Below are 14,706 nucleotides of genomic sequence, written 5' to 3' on the forward strand. Positions count from 1 at the left end.
TTGTACTTCGTTCGAACATTATTGCCTAAACAAAAGTAGCTTCAAGATTCTCAACATAAAGAGGGGAAACTTAATATTATTGAAATGCATATAACCATATTTCCCTCTCTCATAATAACTTTCAGTAGCATCATTGATGAAATCCACAATATACCCATCACTTAAAACATTCTTATCATGGTTCATATGCATAGAAGGATCATTAAATTTGGCATAAGAAGAGTTATTCTCATTAATAGTAATTGGAGTAGGATTATTATCAAGAATTTGAACATGGTAAACAAATTTCATATTAAGGGAATTGTTTTTAGTAATCCAATCATGACCATGACAAGTTTCATAAGGATAGTTAGAACCTATATCATAGCATTCTTTATAATAATCATCGAGAGATCGGGGGCACGGTGTCATCATAGGAAATAGAATAGTTATCTTTCACGGTCGGTTTATCCGTGTCCACACCATCATTGTTATTAGAAGGAGATGTATCAAGAACATAATGACCGAGTAGCTAAAGGATTTTCAAACACCTCTTCCCCAAGCTTAGAGCTTTCTATATCATTATGGGAGGAAGCATGGATAGTATCGACACTATGTCAATTATTATCATCATTTTCAGAATTAGTTTCCCGGAGATTTGTAATATCAAAAGTAGTGTGCTCATTCAAATCATGATCGCTAATGTATGTAAAGGGCATAGGAAGATCATCGTATTCAGATTCATTGTCACAATAATCATTAGGAGCAACATACTTACGGTTACCTAGCGTTATCTCATTCACGCGGGGATACGCCGTTACCTCTTTCTTTTTATTCTCCTTCTTCTTCTTCTTCTTCATTCCTTCTTCTTCTTCTTCTCTTCCTTCTCCTCGTTCCCTTCTTTAGGAGGAAGAGGTTTGAAGGGTGGCTTGTCCGCATAACCTGATTTACTTTCGAAACAATAGAAGAAACTTGGGAGGATCCCTCCTTTTCATTAATTAGTTGAAAACACACGGCGAGTCCTATCATATTTTGGCAAGGTGTCATCTTCTAAAATATTTTGTATGTAAGTATTTGTGTGGCTATTATCAATGCAATAAGAAAAACACCCATGAAGGACATCATCAATATCAAGATCACTCATATGTAACAAAGAGATTTTTCTCGACAGTTCTTCACACCCCAAAAATAAAGTAAGTTCATCATGCTGATTAGGAGTAATTTCATCATCACAATACAAATTTGCAGCACTCATTGGGTTCAAATTATCATTGGAGGAGCATTAAAAATTAAAATGACCCACTTCATGGAAAACTTCACAAATAAAAGGATAGAGGGAACAAACTTCTTTACCAAGATCATCTAGAGCCCTAAACCACTTTCTAGTTTTTTCATTAGCATGATGGATACAATATTCATCTTTGATTTGATTAATTCCACAAGGTCTATGTATTCCACAAAAATTAACATGCTTATAGGAAATAACATTCTTAGGAGTTTGAGCATGCTCATTACAATAATTAACAACAATTTCATTCTTCATGCAAGCCTCTTTAAAAGGTTCATGATACTTATCAAAATTCTTTTTAGGCAATTCAAAATGAGAAGCAAAGGCTTTATAAAGATTTGCAGCAACTTGAGAGTCAAGTCCCTAAGTAGCACTAATATTTCGAAATTTATCGGTATCCATAAAAGTTTCAAAGCATTCATAATCATAATTTATACCTGACTCTTTACCTTTGTCGTTCTCCCAATCTTCAGCGTTCTCCTTAATCCGATCAAGAAGGTCCCTTTTAAATTCTTCTTTGTTGCGCGTGAATGATCCAGAACAAGTAGCATCCAGCAAGGTCTTATCTTGAAAAGAAAGTCTTGCATAGAAATTATCAATGATGATATTACCGGAAGCTCATGATTGGGGCATTTGAGCATTAAAGACTTCAATCTCTCCCATGCTTGGGCAATACTCTCTCCATCATGAGGCCAGAAATTATATATTCGGTTTCGATCTTTGTGAATTTCACTTGGAGGATAGAATTTAGAATAAAATAGAGGCACAATATCCTTCCAATCAAGAGAATGCTCATCTTTTAGCCGTTTATACCAATGCGCCGCTTTACCAGACAACGACATAGGGAATAATTTCTTCTTCACTTCATCCATAGAGATACCTGCACATTTGAATAACCCGCATAATTCATGCAAAAACAGTAAATGATCTCCGGGATGCACGGTTCCATCCCCTTCATAGCGGTTATCCATAACACGTTCAATAATTTTCATAGGTATTTTATATGGGATACTTTCAGTAGGTGCATTTAAAATATCACAAGCATCATTAGAGTTATCGCATATGGGAGATAAAGTGTTATCAGAGCAAATTTTCTCACCGAAGATGGGAAGCTAAAAAGATCACAAAAACTAGCTTCCCCAAGCTTAGACTTCTCCATAGCATTAGCGAGTAATTGCATTCATACTAATAACATCGCTACTAGCATGCGAATAAGGTTCCATTGGTTTTTTAATGTTTGCACCAAACAATTCTAAATCAGGAAAAAGATTAAAAAGCTCACTAAATTTTTTGTTGTTTTCCATTATGCCTAACTAGTGAAAATAAAAACAAGAAACAAAAAGATGCAATTGCGGGATCTAAAGGAAATAGCTTCGAGCACAAACACAATGGCGCCGGAAAAGTACTGTTACACTGGAACCGGAGTATGAGTGCCTTTTTACCTTTCCTCCCGGCAACGGCGCCGGAAAAGTGCTTGATGTCTACGGGAGCTTCTATTCTTGTAGACAGTGTTGGGCCTCCAAGAGCGAGAGGTTTGTAGAACAACGGCAAGTTTCCCTTAAGTGGATTACCCAAGGTTTATCGATCTCGGGGAGGAAGAGGTCAAAGATATCCCTCTCATGCAACCACTGCAACCACAAAGCAAGAAGTCTCTTGTGTCCCCAACACACCTAATAGGTGCACTAGTTCGGCGAAGAGATAGTGAAATACGGGTGGTATGAATAAGTAGTAGCAACGGCACCGGAAAAGTGCTTTGCCCGGGACGAGTAAACAAGCAGTAGTAACGCAGCGAGTAGTAACGCGATAGAAACGAGTAAACAAGCAGCGATAGCGATATTTAGGAACAAGGCCTAGGGATTACACTTTCACTAGTGGACACTCTCAACATTGATCACATAACGGAATAGATAAATGCATACTCTACACTTTTGTTGGATGATGAACACATTGCGTAGGATTACACGAACCCTCAATGCCGGAGTTAACAAGCTCCACAATAATGCTCATATTTTAGTAACCTTTAGTGTAAGATAGATCAAAAGACTAAACCAAGTACTAGCATAGCATGCACACTTGTCACCTTCATGCATATGTAGGAGGAATAGATCACATCAATATTATCATAGCAATAGTTAACTTCGCAATCTACAAGAGATCATGATCATAGCATAAACCAAGTACTAACACGGTGCACACAGCTTGTCACCTTTGCACACGTGCGGGAGGAATAAAACTACTTTAATAACATTGCTAGAGTAGCACATAGATAAATTGTGATACAAACACATTGCAATCATAAAGAGATATAAATAAGCACCTCACTATGCCATTCAACGAGTGAATAAGTATTACGTGAAATATAGCCTAAGAGACCCACACGGTGCACACACTTGTCACCTTTACACACGTGGGACAAGGAGTCTCCGGAGATCACATAAGTAAAACTCACTTGACTAGCATAATGACATCTAGATTACAAGCATCATCATATGAATCTCAATCATGTAAGGCAGCTCATGAGATTATTGTATTGAAGCACATAGGAGAGAGATGAACCACATAGCTACCGGTACAGCCCCGAGCCTCGATGGAGAACTACTCCCTCCTCATGGGAGCAGCAGCGGTGATGAAGATGGCGGTGGAGATGGCAGCGGTGTCGATGGAGAAGCCTTCCGGGGGCACTTCCCCGCTCCGGCAGGGTGCCGGAACAGAGACTCCTGTCCCCCAGATCTTGGCTTCGCGATGGCGGCGGCTCAGTAAGGTTTTCCGTATCGTGGTTTTTTCTCTCGATGTTTTTAGGTCAGAGACGAACTTATAGGCCGAGAATCGGAGTCAGAGGCCACGGGGTGGTGCCACCATAGGGGGGCGCGCCCCCCCTTGGGCCGCGCGGCCAGGTGGTGTGGGCCCCCCCTGGCACCTCTCCGACTCTTCTCCGGTGCTCCGGAAGCTTCCGGGAATTATAAGCCCTTCGGTCTTGATTTCGTCCGATTCCGAAAATATTTCTTTACTAGGATTTCTGAAACCAAAAACAGCAGAAAACGAAGCGGCCTTTCGGCATCTCGTCAATAGGTTAGTTCCAGAAAACGCATAAAAACGATATAAAGTGTGAACAAAACATGTTGGTATTGTCATAAAACAAGCATGGAACATCAGAAATTATAGATACGTTGGAGACGTATCAATGCTCTCCGTTATTAGTAGATGCTCTGGCCAAGTTGATGCTAGTAACTCCAAGAGGGAGTATTTATGCTCGATAGTGGGTTCATGTCTCCGTGAATCTGGAGGGGTGACAAGAACCTCTAAGGTTATGGATGTCTTGTTGCCACTAGGGATAAAACATTGGTGCTATGTTCAAGGATGTAGTCACCGATTACATTACGCGCAATACTTAATGCAATTGTCCGTTGTTAGCAACTTAATACTGGAGGGGTTCGGATGATAACCTCGAAGGTGGACTTTTAGGCATAGATGCATGCTTGGATAGCGGTCTATGTACTTTGTCGTAATGCCCAATTAAATCTCACAATACTCATCATAATATGTATGTGCATGGTCATGCCCTCTCTATTTGTCAATTGCCCAAGCTGTAATTTGTTCACCCAACATGTTGTTTATCTTATGGGAGAGACACCTCTAGTGAACTGTGGACCCCGGTCCAATTCTCTATACTTGAAATACAATCTGCTGCAATATCGTTCTCTCGTTTTCTGCAAACAATCATCATCCACACTATACATCTAATCCTTTGTTACGATAAGCCGGTGAGATTGACAACCTCGTTGTTTCGTTGGGGCAAAGTACTTTGGTTGTGTTGTGCGAGGTTCCACGTTGGCGCCGGAATCTCCGGTGTTGCGCCGCACTACATCCCGCCGCCATCAACCTTCAACGTGCTTCTTGACTCCTACTTGATTCGATTAAACCTTGGTTTCTTACTGAGGGAAACTTGCCGCTGTGCGCATCACACCTTCCTCTTGGGGTTCCCAACGGACGTGTCAACTACACGCATCATTGGCTCATGTGAGAAATTAATGGACTATCCCATTTTGGGGGAGTGATATGCTTTGTGCATTTCACAATCCTAAAATGTGCGACATGATGAATTAAAATCCTATAAGGTCCATTAATCATCTCATTTGGTTCTTATTTGCCTCTTGCACGAAAAATGTCTTTATCACATTATGGGGGAGTATTGTGCCTTGTGCATTTTACAAGCCTAGAAAATGTGAACATTTGAGGTTGTGTCACATAGAGTTGATATTATAGATTATCTTGTTCCTATGTGACATGTGTGCTCAAACAAATCCCACTTTGCCATTTGCTTTCTTAGTTGTATAGATGATCTTGTACATACTCACAAACTACCATATGGATATTTCCTATACACCTCTTGTCCTTTGACAATTGGTAATAAATTGTGTAGTATTGTTCCGGATCATCCTCACGCTTGGCTCATGTGCTCAATTGCTTCATTTCTTGCCAAGAATTTGTCCTTGTGGGTTAGACTCCCATTTGTCTTCCTTGCTTCTTTTGGATCTCCTTATTTCTCTTGAACCTTGTTGGTGTTTTGACAAACATGATTGAGAAAATCCCGCATTTGTGCATTTTGTATTCAAATGCAAAATTCTAAATGGTGCACTAATTTTGGGGGAGCTCTCCTATGTTTGCTAGAACACTCCCTTGTTTCAAGAATTTGACCTTGGAAGACAAACCTTTTCTTTTCGGTACTTTTGTGCCATCATGAAAAGTGTTGAGGGTTTGGTTTATTTGGAACCTTACTTTCTTTGGGAATGGGTTATCTCATTTCCTATATTTGGTTTAGATTCTTAAAATGAGATAAGTCCTTGAGCATGCTTGTTTTGGATATCTTGCTCTATCTCTCTTGTACATATCTTCTGTGTGCATGTTTCTTTGTGAATAGACGTCTTCGTGATGTTGTCCACTTAGAGAAACTTATATACATAAGAGATGGTGCATATCTTTTGATATCCCTCTTTGTTGGAGTCCATTCCTTTATTCTTATTTGACTCTTTGATGACTCCACAAAAAACTTGGCTATGAGTTCTTGTTTTATACTATTTGCATCTTCAAGCACTCATAGTTGATTTTGGCACAAGCTTTGAGTGGTCTTGTGGGAGTGATGATGCCATACTTGTGCACCTTATTCTTCAATGCAAATTGTTATCTTGTGCACAAACTTTGGCGAGCTTCCACATATTACTTAGAGCATTTTGTTGGTTCATTGATTGCTTGCTTCATTTGTCGAAGCTTTCTCACCTTCACATCCTCTTGCAATCTTTGATCCTCAATATAGTTTGATTTCCTCCGAATATTCGTCATTGAATATGTGCATTTGATTTCACTCACAATTATGAGAAATGCACAACTTATGGAGGAGCGCTCACTATATTGGCCTTCCAAACCTTTCGTCCATTTTGGCAATCGATGCCAATGGGGGAGAAGTTTGGAGGGTTTAAGGGAATTGCTTTTGTTGGTTCTTAAGCATTTGCCTTTCATGCCTTGCATTTGTTGCTTTGCGAGGATACTCCTCTAGGCTTTAATTGCCGGTATATGCAATGAAATTCAAGTTTATTCACACATGCATATATTATGGGGGAGTTTGTTCTAAATATTCAACTTGGGTTGTTCGCTAAATTCCATATCTAAACCCTCTCAAAGAGATTGTCATCAATTACCAAAATGGGGGAGATTGTAAGAACATGTCCATTACCCCATGTGTGGTTTTGGTAATTGATGACAATCCCTATGGACTAACGGTTGCATTGAGAATTGATCTTAGGTCAAGTCCATAGCTATGTGTTGGACTCAAGGTTGTACGATGGAGAAGGGAGTACAATGATGAAGATCGTGTTGAAGAGAGAAGACGGCGTAGAAGATGAAGAGAGAAGACGGCGTTGAAGATGAATGAAGACGATGGCATGCGTACAATATGGAAGAAGACGGTGGCGTGTATGTTGAAGGAAGACGGTGGCATGTACGATCATAAAGAGTATGAAGACGGAGCTTGCCGACTCGAGAAGAACGCGCAAGGACTAGGTTTGTGCTCGATAGGATAGTGAGTCGTATCATCGGAGAGAGCTCAAACCTTGCATGCATTGCATCGTGTTCTTGGTTCTTCTTGGTTCTTATGCATGAAACGGATTTCGGTTGCATCGCATGTTGCATATGCGAGAGTGATGATTTTCCCGATATACCGTATTGAGAGGTTACACCTCTATGACCATGAGAAAATCATCACTCACTCATTTGCATGATTTCACCTTGTAAAGATGTAGCTCTTGTCGCCCTCTTTCCAACAAAATTGGTTTCATGTCATTCTGAGTTGTCTAGCTCAAGTTATGGATTTTACATTTCATCATATTTGAAAAAGAAAAGGAAAAAAGCGTGTTGGGCCGGCCGGTACTACCGCTGGTGGTACTGGCCCAAGTACCACAGCAGCCTCCCAGGCTTACTGGACTCGAAGCGGTACCAGGCCGGTACCGGCCCGGTAGTACCGTAACCCAGTTACGGTACCAAGCCGGTACCCATGTCGGTAGTACCGCTGGCCCACTTCTTCTTCCTCTCTTCGGCCCAGCTTTTCCCAGCATCCACCGCACCTGGCCGTCTCCGCCTCCCGCGCTGGGCCGCCGCCCCCACGTGGCCCACTTGCGCCTGGCAGGCCGCTGCCGCAGCATGCGCTGCTCCCGCCCGGGCCTCGATCGCCGTGGCGTTGACCGCAGGGAGAGCGGGGCTCGATCCCCTCGCTCGCCCAACCACCTCGAGCGCAGCGCCCTCTCCCGCTCCCGCCCTTTTCCCGTAGACAGTGTTGGGCCTCCAAGAGCAGAAGTTTGTAGAACAGCAACAAGTTTTCCGTTAAGTGGATCACCCAAGGTTTATCGAACTCAGGGAGGAAGAGGTTAAAGATATTCCTCTCAAGCAACCCTGCGATCACAATGCAAGAAGTCTCTTGTGTCCCCAACACACCCAATACACTTGTCAGATGTATAGGTGCACTAGTTCGGCAAAGAGATAGTGAAATACAAGTGGTATGAATGAATATGAGCAGTAGTAACGACACCAGAAAATAGCTTGCTGGCGTGTGATACGTCTTTGACGTATCGATAATTTCTTGTGTTCCATGCTTGTTTTATGACAATACCTACATGTTTTGTTCACACTTTATGTCATTTTTATGCGTTTTCCGGAACTAACCTATTGACGAGATGCTGAAGTGCCAGTTCCTGTTTTCTGCTGTTTTTGGTTTCAGAAATCCTAGTAAGGAAATATTCTCGGAATTGGACGAAATCAACGCCCAGCATCTTAGAATCCCACGAAGCTTCCAGAACACCCGAGAGCCACCAGAGGAGGGCCCTGTGGGCCCCACACGTGTGCCCGGCGTGGCCAGAGGGGGGCCGCGCCCCCCTACTGTGTCGCCGCCTCGTCGACCTTCCGACTTCGCCTATTTAAAGGTCCCTGACCTAAATCTTCGATACGGAAAAGCCACGGTACGAGAAACCATCCAGAGCCACCGCCATCGCGAAGCCAAGATCTGGGGGACAGGAGTCTCTGTTCCGGCACGCCACCGGGACGGGAAGTGCCCCGGAAGGCTTCTCCATCGACACCGCTGCCATCTCCACCGCCATCTTCATCACCGCTCGTTGTTTCCCATGAGGAGGGAGTAGTTCTCCATCGAGGCTAAGGGGCTGTACCGGTAGCTATGTGGTTAATCTCTCTCCCTATGTACTTCAATACAATGATCTCATGAGCTGCCTTACATGATTGAGATTCATATGAGTTTGTATCACTATTCATCTATGTGCTACTCTAGTGATGTTATTAAAGTAGTCTATTCCTCCCGCACGGTGTAATGGTGACGAGTGTGTGCATCGTGTAGTACTTGGCGTAGGTTATGATTGTAATCTCTTGTAGATTATGAAGTTAATTATTGCTATGATAGTATTGATGTGATCTATGCCTCCTTCATAGTGTGATGGTGACAGTGTGCATGCTATGTTAGTACTTGGTGTAATTGCAATGATCTATCATGCACTCTAAGGTTATTTAAATATGAATATCGAATGTTGTGGAGGTTGTTAACTCCGGCATTGAGGGTTCGTGTAATCCTACACAATTAGTGGTGTTCATCATCCAACAAGAGAGTGTAGAGTATAGCGTTTATCTATTCTGTTATGTGATCAATGTTGAGAGTGTCCACTAGTGAAAGTATGATCCCTAGGCCTTGTTCCCAAATACTGAAATCACTGCTTGTTTCTTGTTTCTTTTGCATCCGTCTTTGCTCGCAATATTACCACCATCAACCACACGCCGGTTGTAGCATCAAGCTATTTTACGGTGCCGTTCTTGCTGCTCATATATTCATACCACCTGTATTTCACTATCTCTTCGCCGAACTAGTGCACCTATACATACGACAAGTGTATTAGGTGTGTTGGGGACACAAGAGACTTCTTGCTTTGTGGTTGCGGGGTTGCATGAGAGGGATATATTTGACCTCTTCCTCCACGAGTTCGATAAACCTTGGGTGATCCACTTAAGGGAAAATTGCTTCGTTGTTCTACAAACCTACTGCTCTTGGAGGCCCAACACTCGTCTACAAGAATAGAAGCACCCGTAGACATCAAGCACTTTTACAGGCGCCGTTGTCGGGGGAGGAAAGGTAAAAGGTACTCACACTCCGGATCTCGGCTACTAAGCTATCTTCCGGCGCCGTTGTAAGTACTCGAAGCTATTTCCTTTAGATCCTGCAATTGCATCTTTTTGTTTCTTGTTTTATCACTAGTTTGGCATAATGGAAAGCAACATGGAGCTTTTTAATCTTTTTCCTGAGTTAAGACATAAATGGTGTGTTGCAAAAATTGAGAAACCCATGGAACATATTAGTATGAATACTTTGAACACCATTGTTACTAATGATATGGAAAATTCTAAGCTTGGGGAAGCTGGTTTTGATGAGCATGATCTTTTTAGTCCCCAAGCATTAAGGAGAAAATTTACTTTAATGATACTTTGCCTCCTATTTATGATGATTATAATGATAGTAGTCTTTTGGTGCCGCCTGTTATGGAGGATAAATTTGATTATGATTACAATATGCCTCCTACACTTGATGAGAATAATAATGATAGCTACTTTGTTGAATTTGCTCCCACTACAACTAATAAAATTGATTATGCTTATGTGGAGAGTAAGAATTTTATGCATGAGACTCATGATAAGAATGCTTTGTGTGATATTTATATTGTTGAGTTTGCTCATGATGCTACTGAAAGTTATTATGAGAGAGGAAAATATGGTTGTAGAAATTTTCATGTTACTAAAACACCTCTCTATGTGCTGAAAGTTTTGAAGTTACACTTGTTCTATCTTCCTATGCTTGTTACTTTGCTCTTCATGAACTTGTTTATTTACAAGATTCCTATGCATAGGAAGCATGTTAGACTTAAATGTGTTTTGAATTTGCCTCTTGATTCTCTCTTTTGCTTCAAATATTATTTTTTGCGAGTGCATCATTAAAACTGCTGAGCCCATCTTAATGGCTATAAAGAAAGAACTTCTTGGGAGATAACCCATGTGTTAATTTACTACAGCAATTTTTTTTTATATTTGAGTCTTGAAAGTTGTTACTACTGTAGCAACCTCTCCTTATCTTGTTTTATTGCATTGTTGTGCCAAGTAAAGTCTTTGATAGCAAGGTTGATACTAGATTTGGATTACCGCACAGAAACATATTTCTGCCTGTCACGAATTTGGGCAGGGTTCTCTGTAGGTAACTCAGAAAAATCTGCAAATTTACGTGAGTGATCCTCAGATATGTACGCAACTTTCATTTAATTTGAGCATTTTCATTTGAGCAAGTCTGGTGCCTCTTAGAAATTCGGCTTTACGGACTGTTCTGTTTTGACAGATTCTGCCTTTTATTTCGCATTGCCTCTTTTGCTATGTTGAATGGATTTCTTTGTTCCATTAACTTCCAGTAGCTTTGAGCAATGTCCAGAAGTGTTAAGAATGATTGTGTCACCTCTGAACATGTGAATTTTTGATTATGCACTAACCCTCTAATGAGTTTGTTTTGAGTTTGGTGTGGAGGAAGTTTTCAAGGGTCAGGAGAGGAGGATGATACGATGTGATCAAGAAGAGTGAAAGCTCTAAGCTTGGGGATGCCCCGGTGGTTCATCCCTGCATATTTCAAGAAGACTCAAGCATCTAAGCTTGGGGATGCCCAAGGCATCCCCTTCTTCATCGACAAATTATCAGGTTCCTCCCTTGAAACTATATTTTTATTCGGTCACATCTTATGTACTTTACTTGGAGCGTCTGTATGTTTCTTGTTTTTGTTTTTGTTTGAATAAATGCTTTTGTGGGAGAGAGACACGCTCCGCTGGTTCATATGAACACATGTGTTCTTAGCTTTTAATTTTCATGGCGAAGGTTGAAACTGCTTCGTTAATTGTTGTATGGTTGGAAACGGAAAATGCTACATGTAGTAATTGGTATGATGTCTTGAATAACTTGATACTTGGCAATTGTTGTGCTCATTATTAAGCTCTTGCATCATATACTTTGCACCTATTAATGAAGAAATACATAGAGCTTGCTAAAATTTGGTTTGCATGATTGGTCTCTCTAAGGTCTAGATATTTTCTAGTAAGGGTCGAACAACAAGGAAGATGGTGTAGAGTCTTATAATGCTTGCAATATGTCTTTTATGTGAGTTTTGCTGTATCGGTTCACACTTGTGTTTGTTTCAAATAGCCTTGCTAGCCTAAGCCTTGTATTGAGAGGGAATACTTCTCGTGCATCCAAATCCTTGAGCCAAACACTATGCCATTTGTGTCCACCATACCTACCTACTACATGGTATTTCTCCGCCATTCCAAAGTAAATTGCTTGAGTGCTACCTTTAAAATTTATATTCTTTATCTTTGCAATATATAGCTCATGGGACAAATAGCCTAAAAACTATTATGGTATTGAATATGTACTTATGCATCTTATCTCTTATAAGTTGTTTGTTGAGCGATAACCATGTTCCTGGGGATGCCATCAACTAATCTTTGTTCAATATCATGTGAGTTGCTATGCATGTCCGTCTTGTCTGAAGTAAGGGTGATTTACCATGAGTTGAATGGTTTGAGCATGCATACTGTTAGAGAAGAACATTTGGCCGCTAACTAAAGCCATGATCCATGGTGGAAGTTTCAGTTTTGGACAAATATCCTCAATCTCATATGAGAATATTAATTGTTGTTGAATGCTTAAGCATTAAAGAGGAGTCCATTATATGTTGTCTATGTTGTCCCCAGTATGGATGTCTAAGTTGAGAATAATCAAAAGCGAGAAATCCAATGCGAGCTTTCTCCTTAGACCTTTGTACAGGCGGCATAGAGGTACCCCTTTGTGACACTTGGTTAAAACATATGTATTGCGATGATAATCCAGGTAATCCGAGCTAATTAGGACAAGGTGCGGGCACTATTAGTATACTATGCATGAGGCTTGCAACTTGTAGGATATAATTTACATGATGCATATGCTTTATTACTACCGTTGACAAAATTGTTTCTTGTTTTCAAAACCAAAGCTCTAGCACAAATATAGCAATCAATGCTTCCCTCTGCGAAGGGCCTTTCTTTTACTTTTATGTTGAGTCAGTTCACCTATTTCTCTCCATCTCAAAAAGCAAACACTTGTGTTAACTGTGCATTGATTCCTACATACTTGCATATTGCACTTATTATATTACTTTATGTTGACAATATCTATGAGATATGCATGTTGAAAGTTGAAAGCAACCGCTGAAACTTAATCTTCCTTTGTGTTGTTTCAATGCCTTTACTATGAATTTATTGCTTTATGAGTCAACTCTTATGCAAGACTTATTGATGCTTGTCTTGAAAGTACTATTCATGAAAAGTCTTTGCTATATGGTTCAGTTGTTTAATCATTTTCTTTATCATTGCTTTGAATCGCTGCATTCATCTCATATGCTTTACAATAGTATGATTAAGATCATGTTGGTAGCATGTCACTTCAGGAATTATCTTTGTTATCGTTTACCTACTCGGGATGAGTAGGAACTAAGCTTGGGGATGCTGATACGTCTCCGACGTATCGATAATTTCTTGTGTTCCATGCTTGTTTTATGACAATACCTACATGTTTTGTTCACACTTTATGTCATTTTTATGCGTTTTCCGGAACTAACCTATTGACGAGATGCCGAAGTGCCGGTTCTCGTTTTACGCTGTTTTTGGTTTCAGAAATCCTAGTAAGGAAATATTCTCGGAATTGGACGAAATCAACGCCCAGCATCTTAGAATCCCACGAAGCTTCCAGAACACCCGAGAGCCACCAAAGGAGGGCCCTGTGGGCCCCACACGTGTGCCCGGCGCGGCCAGAGGGGGGGCCGCGCCCCCCTACTGTGTCGCCGCCTCGTCGACCTTCCGACTTTGCCTCTTCGCCTATTTAAAGGTCCCTGACCTAAATCTTCGATACGGAAAAGCCACGGTACGAGAAACCATCCAGAGCCGCCGCCATCGCGAAGCCAAGATGTGGGGGACAGGAGTCTCTGTTCCGGCACGCCGCCGGGACGGGGAAGTGCTATAATATCCCAGGTTTAGAGACGATTGAGGGGTAGATTTTAGAAAGGGATGTGCATTGCATTGTAAATTACGGGGAAATTTCGCGCTTTTAAAACAAAACTGCATCGAAGGGGAACAGGTTTCTCTCTCGACACCTTACGAGGTTAGGGTTTCAAGAGTGCGACAAACTTGTTTCTCATTCAACTAAGTTAGTGTTTTGAGAAGAGAGGAGAGATATTGCATCACAACTTAAGTTGCATGATTGAATTCAAACTTAAGTTGCATGATTGAATTCAAACCTAAGTTGAATTTGAATTTCAAATTCAAACATCAAATAAATATCTCATAATTCCATTGTGAGGAAATTCATTAAGTAAATTATAAATAATAAACAATATGAATTATACAAATAATAAGTAAAGCTCATTAGAGAAAACTTTGAGCTTTATTGATAAACACACAATATACATTGTCTTTACAACATTCATAATTGAAATATAAGAAAATTACAACACATTACAAGAATTGGCAAAAATGAAGAAATAAAAAGAAAGGAAAAGTACAATGTCATAATCTATCCTAAAACTACAAGCTAATCTCCATTGATGCTTGAACTTGATCTTCACTTTTATCATCTCCAAGCTCCCTGCACATAATCACAACAAAAGAAAAGTTATGCCAAGTGGCATAGCCACTTGGCAGGTTAGAAAGAAATGGGAATGGTGGATAATATCAAGTCTGCCGAGCTGATCCACTCTCACAGCCAAGTGCAGTGCATCAGCAGACACACACACGACCTGCTCACATGGGCTGTGTGCATGCGCTACACACACACGGTGA

The sequence above is a fragment of the Lolium rigidum genome, chromosome 6 (genome assembly GCF_022539505.1).
Source record: "Lolium rigidum isolate FL_2022 chromosome 6, APGP_CSIRO_Lrig_0.1, whole genome shotgun sequence".
NCBI lineage: Eukaryota > Viridiplantae > Streptophyta > Magnoliopsida > Poales > Poaceae > Lolium > Lolium rigidum.